At 42.9% G+C, this 19,874-nt stretch overlaps 1 protein-coding gene across 1 annotated transcript in view; it reads right to left on the bottom strand.

Annotated features, from left to right (window-relative positions):
* The window catches only part of EDN1 (endothelin 1), a 21,421-nt gene extending 9,540 nt beyond the window's left edge, over positions 1–11,881 (bottom strand). The window contains exon 1 of the mRNA XM_004712193.2: positions 11,839–11,881. The gene's annotated coding sequence lies outside the window, so the exon portion shown is untranslated. The remainder of the gene's footprint in view (positions 1–11,838) is intronic.
* Positions 11,882–19,874: the final 7,993 nt, after the last annotated feature.

Raw genomic sequence — 19,874 nt, 5'->3', positions numbered from 1 at the left:
TCCATTTTATCAAGAGTCTTCCTCTTTCTCGCTGCCCCTTCACTTTACCAAACATGATGTCCTTTATCAAGGACATCCCTCTCCAAAATGTGTGAAGTGAAGTGTCACCATCCTCCCTTCTAAGGAGTAGTATGACCGTACTTCTTCTGAGATATATTTGTCTTGCAAGCGCTGGGGATAGGTATGAGGCCAGTGCTTCTCTCTCACACCCACACATAAAGATGCCTCCACCCAATCCCCAGGGTCTTCCTCCTCCTCCTCCCCCTCCCCCTCCCCCTCCTCCTCCTCTTCCTTCTCCTCCTCCTCCTCAGCCAAGCCCTGGGGCCCTGGGAGAGCACAGCTCCCCCTAGGACCTGGTGGCGCCAAGCAGGAAGCAGACTGTGCCTGCCTTAGCTGAGGCCTGTATCCCGACCTCTCTCCCCTAGAAGAACGCAGGGAAAGGAAAGGAGAAGTCATGCCACCTTCTCAGGAGCCAAGCTGCGCCCCAGAGGGAAGAGGTAGCCTGAGCAATGAGTCTTGGCAGGAATCAACACCATCCCGCATTCATTCATTCATTTTTAGCTCCTGGGAAAAACGCTAACTTCCACAAAACACGGACAACCTGTCCTCAGTGCTTCCCTAGAAAAGACTGCCACCACCCAACCCAGTATTCTCTGGGTCCAGGTCACCTGTCAGATGTTTCCTGCATCCACCCTCACTTGATCCCCACCACCTTGGTGAGGCAGATCTTGCAGAAGCCCCAGCACCCAACCTTTGCACCTCTGCCTCTCAGGCATCCTCAGCTGGTGAGTGTATTCGAATGATGGCTACAACCTGGGGTGCAGCAGACAGACCTGGCCCCAGCCCTGAGCCCCTCTCCCCTGCCTTTTGGGGTGCTATTAAAATAAATGCATAGGTTTTCCAGGGTAGGAGGACCCCATCATTCCAAATCTTACTCACACCCCTTAGCATCCTGGGTTTCCAAGACTTGTGTGCGTGTGTATGCATGTCATTCTTTTTCTCCATCTTTGTGTGTGTGAGTGTACATGTGGGGGGGGGGGGGGGGATCTTGGGTGAAGGCTGTGGTGTCAGCTTTCTGGGTATGCTTCTACTCTTGTAGCAGCGTCTTTTCCTTCTGGTACAGAAAGGGAAGACCCTGCCCTGGTCCAGAGACAGCTGAGCCAGGGACAGAAAGCAGCCTGCCCAACCAGAAATTGTCCAAAGAATCAACTGGCCGGGGGTAGAACCCCAACTAACCAGTTTCACAAGGTAGAAGCTTCCACCTCTTAGGAAATTGCGAGAGAAGGAGGTAGAGGAGGTCGGGCTACAAGAGCTGGCCAAAGGCTGGACATGGAGGCCCGTGGGCCTGGGAGGAGAGGCTCTCGCAGTCGCAGGCATGTGCCCATGTGCTGAGAGCAAAGGGAAGGGACGCGAGAGAGGAGGGGGAGACGATGGCTTTGTTCTCCACTCAGCCAGTTTGCTGGTCTTGCTTTTGATGCTGCACTTGGATAATGGAAACTCTGTGATAAGGTTATTTTTCTGGGTGTTTCTGTCTGTAACTCTTGCTATGTAATAATAGATAGCTATAAATAAACCCCCCTGGGCTCCAAATACAGATACCACACAGTAGCAAAATGTACCATTCTTAGCACTCCTCGGCTTTGCTCTTTCTCAACTTTTGCGTAATAAAATTTGCAACTTTGCCAAGCCAGTCAATTGGATGGGAGATGCTGCATTTAGCTCAAAGGACAGACAACAGGCCGCCTTTTAGGCTTCTGGGTGACAGCACCAAGAATGCGGAACTAGCTTACCGTGGGCCAAGTGAAGCCAGTCCAGTCGGGCCACTGAGAACTAGTTTCGTCATAGTGTGGACTACTTTACACGTTGAGAAAGAGTGTGTGCTCCCTCAAGCCAATGACACATTGTACACCCCCAGGAGTCATGCACAAACACAGCTTTCCCTGCAGTCTAAGCAAGAGGGTTGATTGAGCACCGGAAATATGATCATGGCCAGGGTAGACTCATCCCGTGGATTTTAAAAACAGATAACATCCACAGCTTGATTTCTTTTATATTGCCATCCAGCGCACAGTAACAGGTAGTAAGAATATTGTTTTACAGGGGCATGTCTAAACTCAGCAATGAAAATATAAGCAACCCCCCCAAAAATAGGCAGAGGCCCTAACTATACATCTCATAAGTGACCCATAAGCACATAGGAAGATACTTGTGATCAATAGTCACTAGTTCACTCTGCCAAGGAGCCAATTCTGACTCGCAGCAGCCCGTAGGACAGAGTGGAACTGCCCTCTGAGTTTCCAGGCTGTAACCTCTTCAGGAGCAGACAACCCTATTCTTCTCCAGCACAGTGGAAGGTGGTTTCGAATTGCTGACCTTGTGGTTAGCAGCCCAATGATTACCCACCCACACCACCAGGGCTACTCTTGCTAGGTATTAAAATGAAAAACCAAACTCACTGTTATCACTTCTGGATCATAGAGACCTGATAGAACAGGGTAGAACTGCTCCTATGTACTTTCAACACTAAATCATTACCAGAGTAGAGAGTTGGTCATTAGTGTAATGCAAATCGAGATCACATTGAGATGCAATCTCATACCCACTAGGATGGTGATTAACAGGAAAATGGAAGCTAGCAAGTGTTGAAGAGGATATGGAAAAATTTGAACCCTCATGCTTTGCTGGCTGTTGTTATTGGGTGACAGACTGGTTCCCACTCATAGAGCCCTTATGCACAACAGAAGGAAACACTGTCCAGTCCACACCACCCTCACAGGTTCTTAGGTTCAAAACCATTATTGCAGCCATCTTTTCCATCCATTTTATCAAGAGTCTTCCTCTTTCTCGCTGCCCCTTCACTTTACCAAACATGATGTCCTTTATCAAGGACATCCCTCTCCAAAATGTGTGACGTGAAGTGTCACCATCCTCCCTTCTAAGGAGTAGTATGACCGTACTTCTTCTGAGATATATTTGTTTGTTCTTTTGGCAGTCCGTGGCACTTTCAATAATTTTCACCACCACTGCAATCCAAACGCATCGATTCTTCTTCAGTCTTCCTCACTCAGCGTCCAACCTTCCCATGCAGATGAGGCCATTGACAATACCTTGGCTTGAGTCAAGCAAGCTGAATCCATAAAGTCATAGCCTTGCTTTTCAACACCTTATTGAGATCTTACGCAGCAGATTTACCCAATGCAACTCATTGTTTGATCCACAATATTAATTAGGGATCCAGGCAAGTTTAAATCCTAGACAACTTCAAACTTTTCTCTGCTCATCATGATGTTGCCGATTGGTACAGTTGTAAGGATGTGGGTCTTCTTTGCATTGAGTTGTAATCCATACTGAAGGCCGCCATCCTTGATTTCATCAGCAAGTGCTTCAAATCCTCCTCACGGTCAGCAAACAAGGTTGTGTCGTCTGCATATCGCACATTGTTAGTCTTCATTCAATCCTGATGCCACATTCTTCTTCATATAACTCACCTTCTCTGATTATTTGCTCAGCACACAGATCAAATCAGTATAGAGGATAAAACCCTGATTCACACTTTTCCTGAGCTTAAGCCATGTGGTATTCCCTTGCTCTGTCTGTACAACTGCTTCTTGATCCATCGACTAGCTCCTCGTGAGCACCATGACGTGTTCTGGAGTCCTCCCCGTTCTTCTCCATCATTCCACAGCTGTCCAGAGTTGATAATGAGCCACACAGGTAAATGCCTTCACATAGTCCAATAAAAAACACAAGTAAACATTTTCCACTGTTCTCTGCTTTCAGCCAAGATCCATCTGACATCAGCAATGATACCAGTTGTTCCAAGTCATCTTCTAAATCTGGCCCAAACTTCTGGTAGCGCCCTCTCAATGCACTGCTGCAACTGTTGTTGAAAGATCACCAGCAAAATTTTACTTGCATGTGATATGAATGATGTTGTTCTATAGTTTGAGCATTCTGTTGGGTTACCTTTCTTTTTAATGGGTACAAATACGGATCTTGTCCAGTTAGTTTGCCAGGTAGCTGTCTTCCAAATTTCCTGGAAAGCTAGTGAGGATGTAAAATGGTGTCACTACTTTGGAAAACAGTTTGTGGTTCTTCTAGAAATTAACCATAGAGGTACCATGTCATTGGGTGCCGTGATGTTGGTTTTGATTCACAGTGACCCTACAGAACAGAGTAGAGCTGATATACAGGGATTTTAAGGCAGGAATTATTGCAGGAGCAGATAACAAGGTTTTTTTTTTCTTCTCCCATAGAACCACTGGTGAGTTCAAATTGCTGACCATTCAGGGAGCACCTGAGCACCAACAGGGCTCCTTAGATGACCCATCAATCCCATTCCTAGGTAATTGCTCAAGATACTTAGAAGCAGGCACTCTGAAGGAGACCTGCACACTGGTGTTCATGGTATCATTATTCACAATTGTCAAAATGTGAAAACAGCCCAATTGTCCATCACTATATAAATGAGTACCACCAAAATGTAGTAGATCCATACAATGGGATAAAGATAAATAAATTTTTGATACATGCTAACCATGGATGAATAAAGGACAACTAACTTTGTGTTTCATTATCCCCTGTAGGAAATCCAATACATAGAGGCACAATATATGCACGGATCTGGGCAGAGGGAACAGGAGTGATCGCTGAAGGTCTCCTGAGTTAATATTGGGGGTGGTGTAAAAGTTTTGAAAATTGATAGTGGTAATATTAGTACAAATCGGTATGTGTAATTAATATCACTGAAAAATGGCTTTCTTGTTATCCAGTGAACCCTCGTTTATCGCGGTTAATCGGTTCCAGACCCTACTGTGATAAATGAAATTCCGCGAAGTAGGATTCCTTATTTGTAAATCAAATATTTTCGTAGTTAGAGCGTAGAGGACATGAAAAAACACCCTTTAGTCACCATTACACTCGTATTACCCAATTTATTAAACGAAAAAGGGAAAATACAGTAAAACATTTTGGACGTTACAATTATCATTTATTATTTATTATATTATTTATGGCATCAAGCGTGTACAGTATGAGCCAATCAGTGGCAGTAATGACAGAGCATGTGCTGTTACGCAAAAACCGCGATAGAGTGAAGCCGCGGAAGTCGAAGCGCGAAGTGGCGAGGGTTCACTGTATACTGTGGTGAAATGAAACGTCTTAATTTGGCCATTCTATCCATGTGCCTGTAACTCCCACCAAATGATTGAGGAGGACCATGCAGATAGAGGGTGTAAAACAGTACTAGTGGGGATTGGTCAGTTGTCATCGTCACTCCTCTAGGGCTATAAGAATGAGCCATCTCAGAAGCAGGCATGGAATTCCCAGGCCCATCAAAGAAGAAGTGCTACCGCAGAGCACGTTCAAGACCCCTGCCTCAACGAGGTGCAGGCTGAGAGCAGAGGCACTAGAAGCCGCAGCACACAGAGCCTGGGATGGAGCAAAGGAGTGAGGCCACGACTGAGCAGAGAGACGGTGCCCCTGAGACCTGAGACTGTGAGATAGGGACAGTGAAGTGGAGTCACAGATGGGCTTCCTGACTGCGAGGCTGAAGACCCGAGAGAGAGTTGGCTGCTGACTGAGGGGAAGTGTTGCTGTGGACCAATGTCTGTTTCCTGAATGTTTTCTAATCTGTTCAATTTCCTAATCATGATTATTGTCTGTGAGTTCTCGGTGGCTATTGCAATAAATGATCAAACCCAGCAGAGAAGTAGTGTGCTGTGGGAGGAATGGTTGCTGTCAGAATAGGGTAAAGAAGGAGAGGAGGTAAAGGCATGTCTGACCTCTGCCTGATGGTTGTGAGGAGTTCATTTCTCCTTCGCCCTGTGAAGCCAGAGAAGCTCAGATATGGCCTCCTTGCCATTTACTCATAGATATTTCACCACAATGTAAACTTTTAAAAGACCATGTCTAATTCTTTAACCTAGCATTTCCCAAACCCATCATTCATAATTCCCAATTTTTGCTACATTCATGGAGCTGATGTGATTTTTTAATTTCATATTCTCCTTTCAGCTGACTCTTTTTTATTACATAATTTCTAGGAAACATGATGTCACTGGCATCCTAAGCAATCATATACGAAAGGTACCCCCCAAAAACCTGCAACATTCGTGGTACAAATTTTTCCCACCAGGTGAACATCAAACAACTTGCTCTGAGTTAGAGCACCCACTGGTGTCACCTTGGAAGGTTCTCTCTGGTCACAGTGAACTTTTTTGTAAAAGCAGTTTCCACTTGAACCTCATTTTTTGTGATGGCTGATTTAAGAGAACAGCATGTGGCTGTGAACTTTTGTTTCCTGCTAGAGAAAAATGCCGCAGAAACTGCTGTGATGTTGAACACAGCTTACAAAGACAGTGCTATGGGGAAAGCTCAAGTGTACGAGTGTTTTTCCACATTTCAAAAAAGGTGAACTGTCTTTTGATCACAGACCTCGGTCTGGACGTCTGTCAACTTCCCAAAAAGACAAAAATGTAGACAAACGTCATGCACTTCTGCTCAAAGACTGACAATAGACCGCTGAAGAGATGGGGAAGTTATCTGGACTACCTTGGAGTTCAGTTTAACAAATTTTAATGGGAGATTTGGGAATGAGAAGTGTTGCTGCGAAATTTGTGCCTCGGGTTCTGACTGACCAGCGAAAAAAGAGCTTTGAGTGGAAACATGCTGTGCTTTGAAGGAACAGCTCCAAAGTGACCCAGACTTTTTCCCAAGGTCATTACTGATGAGATGGCATAGTGCTGTTCTTACTACCCCAAGAGCAAACATTAATCAAGCAGTGGAAGATACCATCAACTTGCCCCCGAAAGGTCGTCAAGTGAAATCAAAGATCAGCCTGTGAGGGGGACAGTGCATTTGGAGTTCATTCCGCCAGGTCAGACTGTTCATCAAGCTTTCTATTTAGAGGTTCTGAAAAGATTGCATGACAATGTGCGACAAAAAGGCCTGATTTGCGGCCCTCGGGTGACTGGTTTTGTCACCACGGCAATGCACCTGCTCATGCAGCCATCTCAGTGAGCCGGTCTTGGGCAAAAAATAGCATGCCTCTCTTGCCCCATGCACTTAACTAACCTGACCTGGCTCTGTGTGACTTCTTTTTGTTTTCCTGAATGAAGAGGGACATGAAAGGACAGCGATTTGAAGACTTAATAAGAGGTGAAGAAAAAAAGAGGGAGGTGCTGTCAGCCATCCAAACAGATGAATTTGAAAAGAGTTTCCAAGCATTGAATTGCAGATTTGACAAATGTATTCAGTGTAATGGAGAGTACTTTAAAGGTGATACGTTTGTTTTGTAAAAAAATTTAACTCCTCACTCTGGCCTCTTTCTATAAAAGTAACCCCAAATATTTCATCATCAAGCCTTCCAATATCTTACTGTCTACATTAGTGCCATGTGTTTAAAGAAACCTCAGTGTTTCTTTAACACACCTTCTGGCATCCAGAATTCAGAAAGAACAACAGCAACAAAAATCTCATCCAAAAACGTACCTAGTGGAGACTGACCCTGGGAGCCTGGCTTCAGTGTGTCTGCAGCTGCCCTTTACCTGACTCTCCCCCTCCCTCCCGACGTTAACTGTCCTTTCAGTGTGTTATCACTGGGACTCACACACGGGCCTGTCAGTGAAATGGGAGAGCTCTGTCAACCTTCTGTGCATCAGAGGGACCAGAGACACTGACGGCCAGTGTCTGCCTCTCCATCTTTTCTTCTTTAATTTTAATTCCGTGTCACCCGGGACACCTGGAACTAAAGGGAGGCTGGTGCCAGGGCAAAAAGGTGTATCTGGGCAAGTGGAGTCACTTCTCTCAACCCAATGCATGTTGCCATTCCCAAGAAGATTTCCTTCCAAATCTCTGGCTGAATAGATTGATGAGAGGGACACAGACCTCAAGGCAGGGACCTTCAACATGCGACGACCGCTTGTGTGTTCTCCTAAGCAAGCTGCAAGTGTGTGACACGGAGTAGGAGGCCCTGATTAAGCCCATTGTTGTCAGAACCCTTCTGATGGCACTAGCTCCTGTTTTGCTGTTGCATTTGAGCAGCTTCATTGGCATACAATTCACATATTGTACAAGTCAGTAGCTGAATCATGACACCCTTTCATTTTTCATTGTGCAATGTTTTCCTTTAAGATCTTCTTGTGCACCTTATGCTTGTGTACAGGGCACTTAAATGTTGGCAAACATAAACCAGAGACTGTTGGTGTCCTCTTTGTTGAGTTGCTGAAGCGGTCAGGAATTACCCTTCGGCAGAATAAGGGCAGTGGCAGAAATCATGCCTTCCATTCTGGAAATTCCACCTTGATTCCCACCGGAGCACCTTCAGCACAGCTCATCTGTCAGTGGAGGCCTGTTCCATCAGAGCCCTCAGACAAAAACAGAAGAGCAAAACATGCCTGGGGGGTGTACTTCTGAAAAATCAATCAGATCATAAAGGTCCAATCCTACTGTGTGTGGGGTCACTAAGAGGCAAGACTAATTCGATGACAACTAACAACATTGGTTGGAAAACAGCAAGAAAACGGCCGTTAACATTTATTTTTGTATTATGAACTTGAAATTAGAACACTTGCAATTTTTCATTTCTCTAATTTATTGCTTTCATCTATTTATTGAGCCCCCAATAGATGGCCAAAATAATTCTAGGTACTAATTGTGTGTCAAAATAACATTAAAGGTTAACTTTAGATTCATGAGTCAGTAGACTGGCATGGGATGAATGAAAACCACGAGAGACTAGCACACACACACACACACACACACACACACACACCAGAAAAGGAAAAGAGAAAGACGTTTACAGAGGCATGTAGACACTGAGGTGTCTACATGATGGCTAGAGCTATGATGATCCTCAGTAGCAAATTATTTGAGAAATAATTATAGAATGAAGGAGGATAGTTGTGATGTTTAAAGAGCAGCAGGATTGCATAGTCCACAAAGACCATCTTCTATTTCCTACTGTGGTGAGTCGTGACCCGAGTCTTAAAATCTTTGGAGTGGCCATCTGAGATGCCATTATTGTCCTGAGTCTGAAGCAAAAAAGAATGAAGAGGGGAAAAAATCAAAGACTCCAAGAAGCAATTAGTCCAAAGGGCTAAGGGGCCACACAAACCACAGCCTCCACTAGCCTGAGATCAAAACAAAGAAAAAACCCAGAGGGACCAGCGACCATTATTAACTTTTCCAATCAGGATCACAGTAGAAGAGTCTAAACAGAGAGGTAGACAAAAAAAAAATAGAGGACAAAGTTCAATGTCATTTTAAAAGACTGGATCTACAGCTTTGGTAGAGACTGGTAGAACCCCCAAGACCGGTCCTTCAAGCCTGGAGTTAAACCCATCCCCGGGGATCAACTCTCAGCCGCACAGTAACATGAATACTACCCATGATCAGGAACATACTCTCCAGTATTATCCAGGGTACAAGACTAAAAAGGTCAAATTTGCCCCCAAACAACGCTCAGGGGGCAGGTGGGGGGTGGGGGAAGAAGCAGGGATGGAAATGGAGAAGCCAGGGCGGAAGTGGAAAGGTGCTGCCACCCTGACGGGGTGTAACCATGGTAGTCACTGAACAAATGTGTGTGGATTGTTGAATGGGAAACGCACATGCTCTATAAACTGTCACCCAAGTGACAACCAAAGTTCAAAAAAATTCCCCCAAAACAAAGTTTAAGGACAGCCGATAACATCTTCCAAGATGGAGCCTTTAGGGGGATCTTTGGGGTCACAGACAGAAACGGCTAAGAGGGAGTGAGCTATTTGAGCAGGATGGTTAGTTACTGGATTTATAGTCTCAGAAAACAAGAAAGCCTGGAAGTGGCATCTAAAAACTCACTGCCATCCAATCAACTGTGACTCAGGGCACCACTGTCGGACAGAGTAGAACTGCCCCTGGGGGTTTCCGAGGCTGTAGCTCTTTACGGAGTAGGAAGCCTCATCTTTCTCCCCTGGTGGTTTCAAACCGCTGTCCTTGCGGTTAGAATCCTAAAACGCCATCCACTACGCCACCATCAGGGTAATATTTGGGTGACACATATGGTTAATAATTCCAGGATCGCTGGAGCATGCCAACAAAATAGAGAATGTACCGTATATATTCGTGTATAAGGCGAGTTTTTCCGGCACATTTTTAATGCTGTTTTTGTGGTAAAATTAGGTGCCTCGGCTGATATTCGGGTCAGCTTATACTCGAATATATATGGCAAGTCTTCACACGGTGGGTCCTGAGATCTATGTATGAATGTGTGAGAAGTGAAAGGAGGAGACTATAGTCCCAGCTACCATGAAGAAAGAACCCCTTTCTAGCACATAAATTTCAATGATTTGGACTATGTTGCCATGAAAATATCTGGCTTTTATTTGTATAAGAAAATATCAAGTGAATTAAAATTATTCCCACATTGTATAAATCTCATTTTCAGACTCAACCAAAAATCTTTAATCTAATTTGATATTTTAAAAAAATATCTCTTGTCTCCATATCTTTCCGCATCTCTTCCTCCCATGGAAAAACAATTCAAATCAGGGATTATTTTTATTACTCTTATTTGCTGCCTGTGCCGCCAATAATTCAAGCTTCCTTCTCCACAGCCTGATTATGACACAAGTTAATTGCTCTTCAAATAAGTGTTTTTCCTAAATATTAATATGCAGTGGGAAAAGAACAAAAAATACTTATTAGTGGTTGTCATCATAGGAAAATAAATTAAAGGAAAAGTGGGTTGCTCTTTTTAAAGGGGCATTTGGATTCATTTAAAAATGCAAATTCAATTTTAGAAGCTCAGATATATTTAATGCTCAATGTTTTGTTTTATTTGGGATTTTCAGTTTTTCCATTTGTTCTTTTGATGATTAAAAAAATAATGACTTTTGGGGTGGTTTTAAGAATGTTTTTCCCCTGGTGGTAATACGTTTATAAAAAAGAAGAAAAATATTTTTCTTTTAAGTTTAAAAAACCTTCTGTGTCCTCTTTGTTAATAGTCCTCAACATTGATTGATGACTGGCATTTGTCTCGGTGGCAAAAAAGATCACACTGCTCCTCACACACACCCAGAGGTGCCGGGGAAGAAAGGCCTGGCCACCTGCTTCCAAGACGTTATAATAACTCAACTCACTGCCATGAAGTCCCTTCTGACTCATAGCGACCCTGCAGGACAGGTGAGACCTTCCCTGTGAGTTTCTGAGACGGTAACTCTTTCCGGGAACAGAAAGCCTCCTCCTGCTCCCATGGAGCAGCTGGTGGTTTTCACCAGACTTAGCAGTGAGCAGCCCAAGGTGTAACGTACGACCACACCACTGCTCCCCCAAGGGTCCCCGCCTTTGAAATCCTGCAGAGCAGTTCAAATCTGCACAGGTGGAGTTCCCACGAGTGGGCATCAACAATCACTTTTGCCAAGGTCAATCCCAATACCAAACTCACTGCCTTCATATCAATGTCACCCCAGAGCGACCCTACAGGACAAGATAAGATTAGCAACTGGGCTTTCTGAGGTTGTAAATCTTTACAGGAGTAAAAAGCTTCAGCTTTCTCCCATGGTGGTTTCAAACTGCTGACCTTGCGGTTATCAACCCAACTTGTAACCCACTATGCCACCAGGGCTTTCTGAGAGGTAAATAAAAGGGAATTACTGAAACACGCATCTTTCTACAAGGGACTCAGAAGTATGCTGACTGAGGAATAATGAAATTGGTTTGCATACTACCTTATGCTGTTAACTTCTTTTCAAGAAAGGTGGGATAAGGAAAATGAGGGCAAAAGGAAGGAGTGCAGAGGGCATTTAGGCCAAAGGGTCTCAGGTGGGGGGGGACTTCCAGGGAAGCCAGGCCAAGACTCACCTTGCACAGGAAGCAGCAGCGCAGGGAGCAGCCTGGAGTCGCAGCCCACTTCTCAGCCCTTCTCTCTGCCCCGCCGTCAGGAGCGCGGTAAGGTAGAGAATTCTCAACACTGACAATGTTCCTACAGCGCCCGCTATCTGGCTACAAAGTGGAAAAGTTCTTATGAACTGCAAGTAACTCATTTGGTGTTATTTTTCGCTTCTCCTCAAACTTGTTTCAAGATTGGTCAGGGAAAGCCAACATTTTCCAGATAAAGCATTTCTCCTACATTGTTTCCTCTGCCTGTGCTTTCTCCCCCAACATCCATTCTATTTTTAAACATTATCTAGAAGGAACTATCTTTTTGGACTAATGACCAGATTTCTGTTCCACGGGCCTCATTTTTCCCAATTCCCTCCCGCCCCCTGTTCAAGAAATGAATGCCACTGAACCTGACCAAATGAGGACTGTGTTGGGGGATGGGACCCCAAATACAAATATGTTTCATAGAGACTCCTCTATTAAGTCTTAAACATGACAGAGATAAATCAACTGAATGATGAACCAGACCGTCAACATGCAGCAATAATGGTGTCCAGAGAATTCATAGCCAAATGGATCATTACAGAACAAGGGAAACTGTCAAAAGTCACAATCGATTGCAGATAAGTTCACCTATTGCAGTTACAACTACATACACAGACAAGGATTGGGACACACAGAATTGTAGATCAGAAGCATTTATAGGATTTCTCTGGGGCCCTCCAAACACCTTAGCTGGGGTTTGACTCGTGACCAGTGGTGGGATTCAAATAATTTAATAACCTGTTCACTGCTTTAATGACCATCTTAAGTATAAAAAGTATATATACCAAAAGGTAATTTATTATTTCATATAGTTAATACTTAAATAAGAACAATAAATTAGATACACAAAACTAGATTATCTTATACGAAAGAATTTTTTAATATTCATGAAAAATATTCAATTATACCCGACCCCAAAAAGCTATCAAACTGTTAATTCAGATATTTCCATATTCATTATTCTTTGACTTCTTCACTTGCAAAATTCTTTGCTTTTATCTGAACATCACCGGCTGTGTATCCTTAACCATCTTTTCACTGTAGGACTAGCATCCCATTCCTTTGGAGATAGGCCAATTAGACAGTAGTCATTGTGTTTGATATTAGAAACAGATGACTTCTCTTCTCTGAACATATTAAATTCATCTTTGAAAAAACCCTTCTGCTTCTGCTGAAAGTGCAGAACTTGTTCTGACAATATTTTTAGATCATTGGACACTTTCAGAAATTGCATAATTCACTCCTAATATCTCATGGGAATTTGGGGCGTTAACACAAAGCTGAAATGAACAACAGTATGTCACGCTCTGGTTGTTTGACACGTTTTCTCTTTAAGTTATATGTGTGTTTACTGAAGTAACAAACAAAGGAATAAGAATGTAGTGTTCCATCAAAAAGTATAATGAGTTTTATGAAATCAATAAGCAAATAGTAGAAAAACAGTTCCATTTAATTTGTTATACCTCTACACAGAGTGAACCTTACTCTGGGTGCTTAGAATACGCTGTTGTGCAGCTGGATGTTACAAAAGAGTAAAGAATGTAAATTTGTGATTTTCACATTGGACAGAGAGAACCCTGATTACAAGCGCATGTTATCATCCAGTTTGTCGAATTCAACTGAAAGTTATGTGTGTGTTCTGCCGAACCAGTGTGAACCTGCTGGACCCACCGCAGACTTTCCCCAAATAAATGCTTAGTTAGTGGTTAAGCTCTAAAGACAAGGAGCCCAGGTCCCCAAAATACAACCAAGGCTTCCCACCAAACACCTGCTTTTCCTCTTGGCTCGGATGGGTTAAAACATTCTTCTATGTATATAAATATAAATATATTATTTGCCTCTGGCCTTCAAAAGACCATCAGAAAATATCTAAGAAATTATCATCTTAATTATGCTTTTTAGTTTCCTTCAAACAAATCTATACTTACTTTCTTTGTTAATTTTGTTTAATTGGGAGTTAATACATATATCATATCCTTCCATAGTTCAATCACATCAAGCTATATTGTACAATTGCTACCACAATCGGCTTCCAAACACTGTTTTCCTTCCTGGAGTCCTTGACCTTGTCTCCCTTTTATAGCCTCCTGCCCCAACACCACCACTATAACCCCCGAAACCCTTATTCTACTTGCTTGCTTTCTTCTTCTCTGTCTTCTTCCTTTTTATTGTGATTGGAGTGAAAGTTCACGGGGCAGATCGGTGCCCGCCCCTGCCGCAGCGCATGCGCACTTTGCCTTCCGGCACAGATCACATCCCCACCATGTAACAGCGTTCTTCTCGCTTCCTCTGTGTTTCCATTTCCCTCCATCCTCTTTCCCTACCCCCTTCTGCCTGCTGAGCTTTATCCCTGGACAAATGCTGCCTTTTGATCGGGCATGGTGGCTTGATCTAAGAAGTGCATGCCTCCCTATTATTATTGTTCATCTTACAGGCCGGTCTTTATTTTGACCCGAAGCTAAGCCATCTGGTGAGCTCAGCTGCAGGGGTAAAGGTTACCTGTAGACCATAACCTCAGGGTTTCCACCAGTCTGTTTCAGACCAGTACACCTAAATGTTTTATGATTTTTAGTTTGTTTCATAATTTTCTCCTGCTCTATCTAGGAACTCCTCTTATGATCCCTTCAAGAGTGCTCAGCACTGGTGGCCAGGCAACATCTAGTTCTTCTTGTCTCAAGGTCATGGGGCCTGCAGTTCAAATGATCCTTTGGAACAACTGTCTCCTTGGATATTTTATTTTCTTCACTCTCAGGAGACTGATCATTGCACTTTAGACGTCTATTCGCAGCTTTTAAGTCCCAGTTGCTACTCACTAAAGTAAGATATAAAGCGTTGAGTTGTGAATTATGTTATGCCAACTGACCTGAGTATCCCCACCCAAACTACAGTTCTGAGTCTGCAGACTTAGCCACTCATTTCTTTAAGGTTTTTAGTTCTAACCAAAGGTTTTCAACCTGGCTCGCTAAAATCGGGCTTGTAGCACTGACTGATAAAGATCAAAGAATACAGTCTTCAATAGTGATTACAACGCAATGTAAAGAAAACAAAAATTCTTACAACTGGAACAAGAGACAACCAATCAACCATCATCAAGTTAATTCTGACTCAGAGGGACCCTCTAGGACAGAGCAGAACCGTTCTCCAGGATGTCTGAGGATGTAAATATTGAACGCTGAGAGCACCGTGGACTGTCATAAGAACAAACAACTCTGTCTTGGAGGAAGCACAGCCCAGGGTGCTCCTTCGAAGCAAGGACGGTGAGACTTCATCTCACGCACTGTGGACAAATCACTGGGAGAGACCAGCCCCTGGAAAAGGACCTCACGCTTGGAAAAGCAGAGGATCCGTGCCAAAGAGCAATTGACACCATGGCTTCAGCAGTGGGCTCCAGCTTAGGGACAACTGCGAGGATGGCGCCGGACCAAGCAGGGTTTCCTTCTGTGTACGTGGGTTGCAGCGGACTCCTTGGTCCCTAACAACAATAAGGTTTCATAGCTTCATCCCTGGGTCCCACAATACTCGTGGATCTATTTACAGAACATATAAAGACAGATGTAGACGTGCTGGAGTTGTTGTGGTTGTTGTGTGCTGTTGAGTAGCCTCTGACAAATCGTGACCCGATGCACAAACGAACGAAACACCACCCAGTTCTGTGCCATCCTCACAATTATTCTTATAAACATCTCCCAATTATTCTAGTAATATCCTTGGCCAAATCTCTCTATAGACTTGTGAGTAAAGTCTCATTACTTCCCCATGCCTGATGAGCTTGCGTGTCAATGTATTATCTCATAGATCATAGTTATTGGTTTTGCGGGATTATGTATGCAATAGTATTCACATTTGTTGCCTATCACTTCTGTGCTTCCTCCTAATGCCTTTCTCAGCCTGGATTGGTGTGTTCTGACCTCTCTCTGATTGTACATCGCCTTTCCCCTCCCCCAGGGATATGAGTCTACTCTGTAGTTCGTGATTTACCCTTCCTTCCCTTGACTTTTTATAGAATTGGTCTCATCCAAAGGTTGTCCTTTTCTGATTGACTAGTTTTGCTGGGCAGAATGCTCTCTCAGTTTGTCCATGTTATGAGGTGTTTCCCAGATGCATTCGTCCATCCACCCCTTCATGTTGCACAGTATTCCGTTGCACATATGTACCAGTGCGATTATCCATCATGTCACTGATCTTAAGTTGATGGCACCTACGTTGTTCCCATCTTTTTACTGTTGTAAATAATGCAGTGATCAACATAGGTGTGCATATATCTGTTCATGTCACAGCTCTTCTTTTTCTAGGATATATATATCGGATACTAGCAACAGCAACATACAAGTAGTGAGATTTCTGGGTCATATGGTATTCCATTTACAACTTTTAAAAGAAGCCCCATGACATTTTCCATAGCAATTGCTTCATTTTACAACCCAGCCCCACCACAGGGGTGGATGAGGGTCCCAGTCTCTCCACATCCTCATCAGCATTGCCATTGCTTGTTTGTTTGTTTTAACTTTACTGTCCATGCTGGGGTGAGATGAGATCTCATTATTGGTTTGATTTGTGTCTTTCTAATATTTCCTCATGTGTTTGTAAGGTACTTCAATGTCTTCCTAGTTCGATGAAGTGTCTGTCATATTCTCTACCCATTATTGATTGGATTGCTTGTGATTTTGTTGTTGAGATATTGTAGTTTCCTATACGTGTTATAGCTCGTATCACAATCCATCCATATATCCATTATGTCAAGCACATTTGTATAAATGTTGCCATCATTATTTTCAAAACATTTTCTTTCTACTTGAAGCCTTGGTATCAGATTCTCATTATTTTTCCTCCATCCCTCACCCTCCCTCTCTCAGGAACCCTTGATAATTTATAAAGTGTTATTTTTTTCATGTCTTACACTGACTGCTATCTCCCTTCACCCACTTTTCTCTTGTCCATCCCCACTGGGGAGGGCTCTTATATGTTGATCATTGTGATTGGTTCCCCCTTTCTCTCCCCACCCTCTTCGGCTCACCTTCCCCCTACCCTCCTGGTATCACTACAGTCCTGAGGGGGTTTATCTGTCCTGGATTTCAAGTGTTGAGAGCTAATATTTCTACCAGTGTACATGCTCTAGTCTAGCCAGATTTGTAAGATAAAATTAGGGTCATGATAGTGGGGGTGGTGGGGAAGGAACTAGAGGAAAGTTACTTGTTTCATCAGTGCTATACTGTACCCTGACTGGCTCATCTCTTCCTTGTGACCCTTCTGTGAGGGGATGTCCAATCTAGAGATAGGCTTTGGGTCTCCATTCCACACTCCCCCTCATTCACATTGATATGATTTTTTGTTCTGGGTCTTTGATGCCTGATACCTGATCCCATCGACACCTGATCACACAGGCTGGTGTTCTTCCATGTGGGCTTTGTTGCTTCCTAGCTAGATGGCTGCTTGTTTATCTTCAAACCTGAAAACCTCAGAAGCTATATCTTTTGATAGCCAGGCACCATCAGTTTTCTTCACCACATTTGCTTATGCACCCATTTTGTCTTCAGCGATCATGTTGGGAAGGTGAGCATCACAGAATGCCAGGTTATTAGAACAAAGTGTTCTTGAGTTGAGGGAGTACTTGAGTAGAAACCCAAGGGTTCCCTGTATACTTTAAAGATTTCCCACGTCTGATATGTCTTTGTGTAAAGTTTACCCCCTGTGTAGTTTCTCTCTGTACACTTTTGGTGAAATAGTTTTATGTGCATCAATGTTTAAATTTTAGGATGTCCCACTTATCTGGATTGTCTTCTGCTATTTGGGAATTTTCAGCTATGCTTGATAGTGTATTTATGCCATTTGTTGGGGCCTTTCACTTTGCCCCAATTTTTTCTTTGACAGTTTTTATAGTTAGCTCTCTGATTGATTTTAGGTTAGTTTTGTACCCAAATAAGCAAAACACTATTGAAAAAATAAAGTAGGGATCCCTCTCATGCCCTGATTTTAAACCTATTTTAATGTAGCCAATAGGAGCCCTGGTATTGTAGTGGTTACACATTAGGCTACAATTCACATGATTGGCAGTTTGAAACCACCAGTATCCCTGTGGGAGAAAGACTATGCTTTCTACTCCCATATATATTTACAGTCTCAGAAACCCACAGGAGGGTTACTGTAAGTCAGCATTGACTCAATGGCTGTGAGTTTGTTTAAAGTTTCTTATTACATAGGCAAGGTAATCAAAGCAGCTTGGCATTGCTACAGTGATGGATACATAGGCCAATGAATCATAACAGAGAACCCAGAAATAAAAGCAAGCATCCATAGACTCTTGGTGCTTTATAAAGTACTGAAACACATTAAATGGGGGATAAACAAGTCTCTTCAATAAATGGTGCATCAAAAACCACATCTCGATCTGCAAAAGAATTAAACAAGACACATATCTCACACCATGTATAAACATGGACTCACAATGGATTAAAGACTCGGATATGAATATTGGTACTATAAAGATCATCAATGAACAAATGATGAAAAACTTAAGGCTCCTAATACAAAGTATGAACACACGACCAAACATAATGAACAGCACTCACACTACAGAAGGCAAACTATAGGACAGGGACCTCCTAAAACTATGACATTTGTGTACATCAAAAGACTTTATCACAGGAGTTAAAACATAACCCATAGATTGTAAAAAATGTTGGCAATGATATATTGGATAAAGGGACTAATCTCAAAAATCTATAGAAAACTATAACACCTCAATAAGTAAAACACAAATAATCCAATAAAGATGGACAGAAAAAATCAATAGACACTTCACCAAAAATGACATCAGGCAGTCAACATGATATGAAGACAGGCTTGCAGTCATGAGCTATAAGAGAGATGCAAATTAAAGCGATGATATCACCTCACACCACTACTAATAGCAAAATTAAAAAGGTTTTAAAATTTTAAAAAAGAAGCAAAACCAGAAAATAACAAATGCAAGGTGTCAAGTAGGAAAGGGTTGTGATGGTTAGGGATTGTGTCAACTAGCCACTACTGGGTAAGGGTAGGGATGGAACCCAACCTATCGATTGTGTCACAGCCCAAGGAGCCTTTTGTATAAGCGTGAGAGATGCTGGGAACTCTGTTTCTTTCACCTTCCTGCTTGCTAGGACTCTGCCTGTCTGCAGGGCTGGCTCCATGTAGACTGCCCAATCCTGGGAGCTGTCAGAGCCCTGCGATGCTTCCTCCAACCTTAGATGCATGAGTATGTGCACCCACTGGCCTGTGATCTTCCTGATTCCTGCTTCACCTTTCTGCATCATCAGCCTGTGGCTACATGAATCTGAAGAGGGCTCTGGCTTGTATCAGTCTTATGGACTTGTGTTGAACTGGGCTGGGATGAGACTTCTTGATATGATTACACCTTGATATAAACGTCTTACTTATTAAAAAACATAGAAAATAACAAATGCTTGAGAGGATATGTAGAGATTGTAATATTCATACAATGGGATTGCAGAATTATACTATAGAAACAGTATGACACTTTCTTAGACAGATGTGAACAGAAATACCATATGACCTAGCAAACTCTCTACTCAGTATATATCACAAAGGGGGGAAAAAACACAACACGAACAGATAACTGCACACACAGCACTATGCACAATAGGGAAAATATGGGCACATTCAAAATGCCCATCTGTGAAGGAAAGGATAAGTGAATTCTGGTGCATACATACAATGAATATTACATACCTCTATAAAACAATGCTGACACCATCAAATAATTCATGACATGGACAAATTTAAAAGATTATGCTCAGCAAAGTTGGTCAAGCTAATAAAGAGAAATACTGCCTGAGGCCACTATTTTAAAAGAAAAAAACAAGCAGACATTGAATACTAAGGGAAGGCTAGGGGAAGATAGGAAGGGAAACGGAGCAGTAGAGAAGGAAAGAAAAGACAGGGACACTACTGGGCGCTTTCTGGGATACTGT

The sequence above is a fragment of the Echinops telfairi genome, unplaced genomic scaffold, assembly GCF_000313985.2.
Source record: "Echinops telfairi isolate 266 unplaced genomic scaffold, ASM31398v2 ScPeMD7_7424;HRSCAF=8462, whole genome shotgun sequence".
NCBI lineage: Eukaryota > Metazoa > Chordata > Mammalia > Afrosoricida > Tenrecidae > Echinops > Echinops telfairi.
This window is presented reverse-complemented; position numbering and strand designations above follow the sequence as displayed.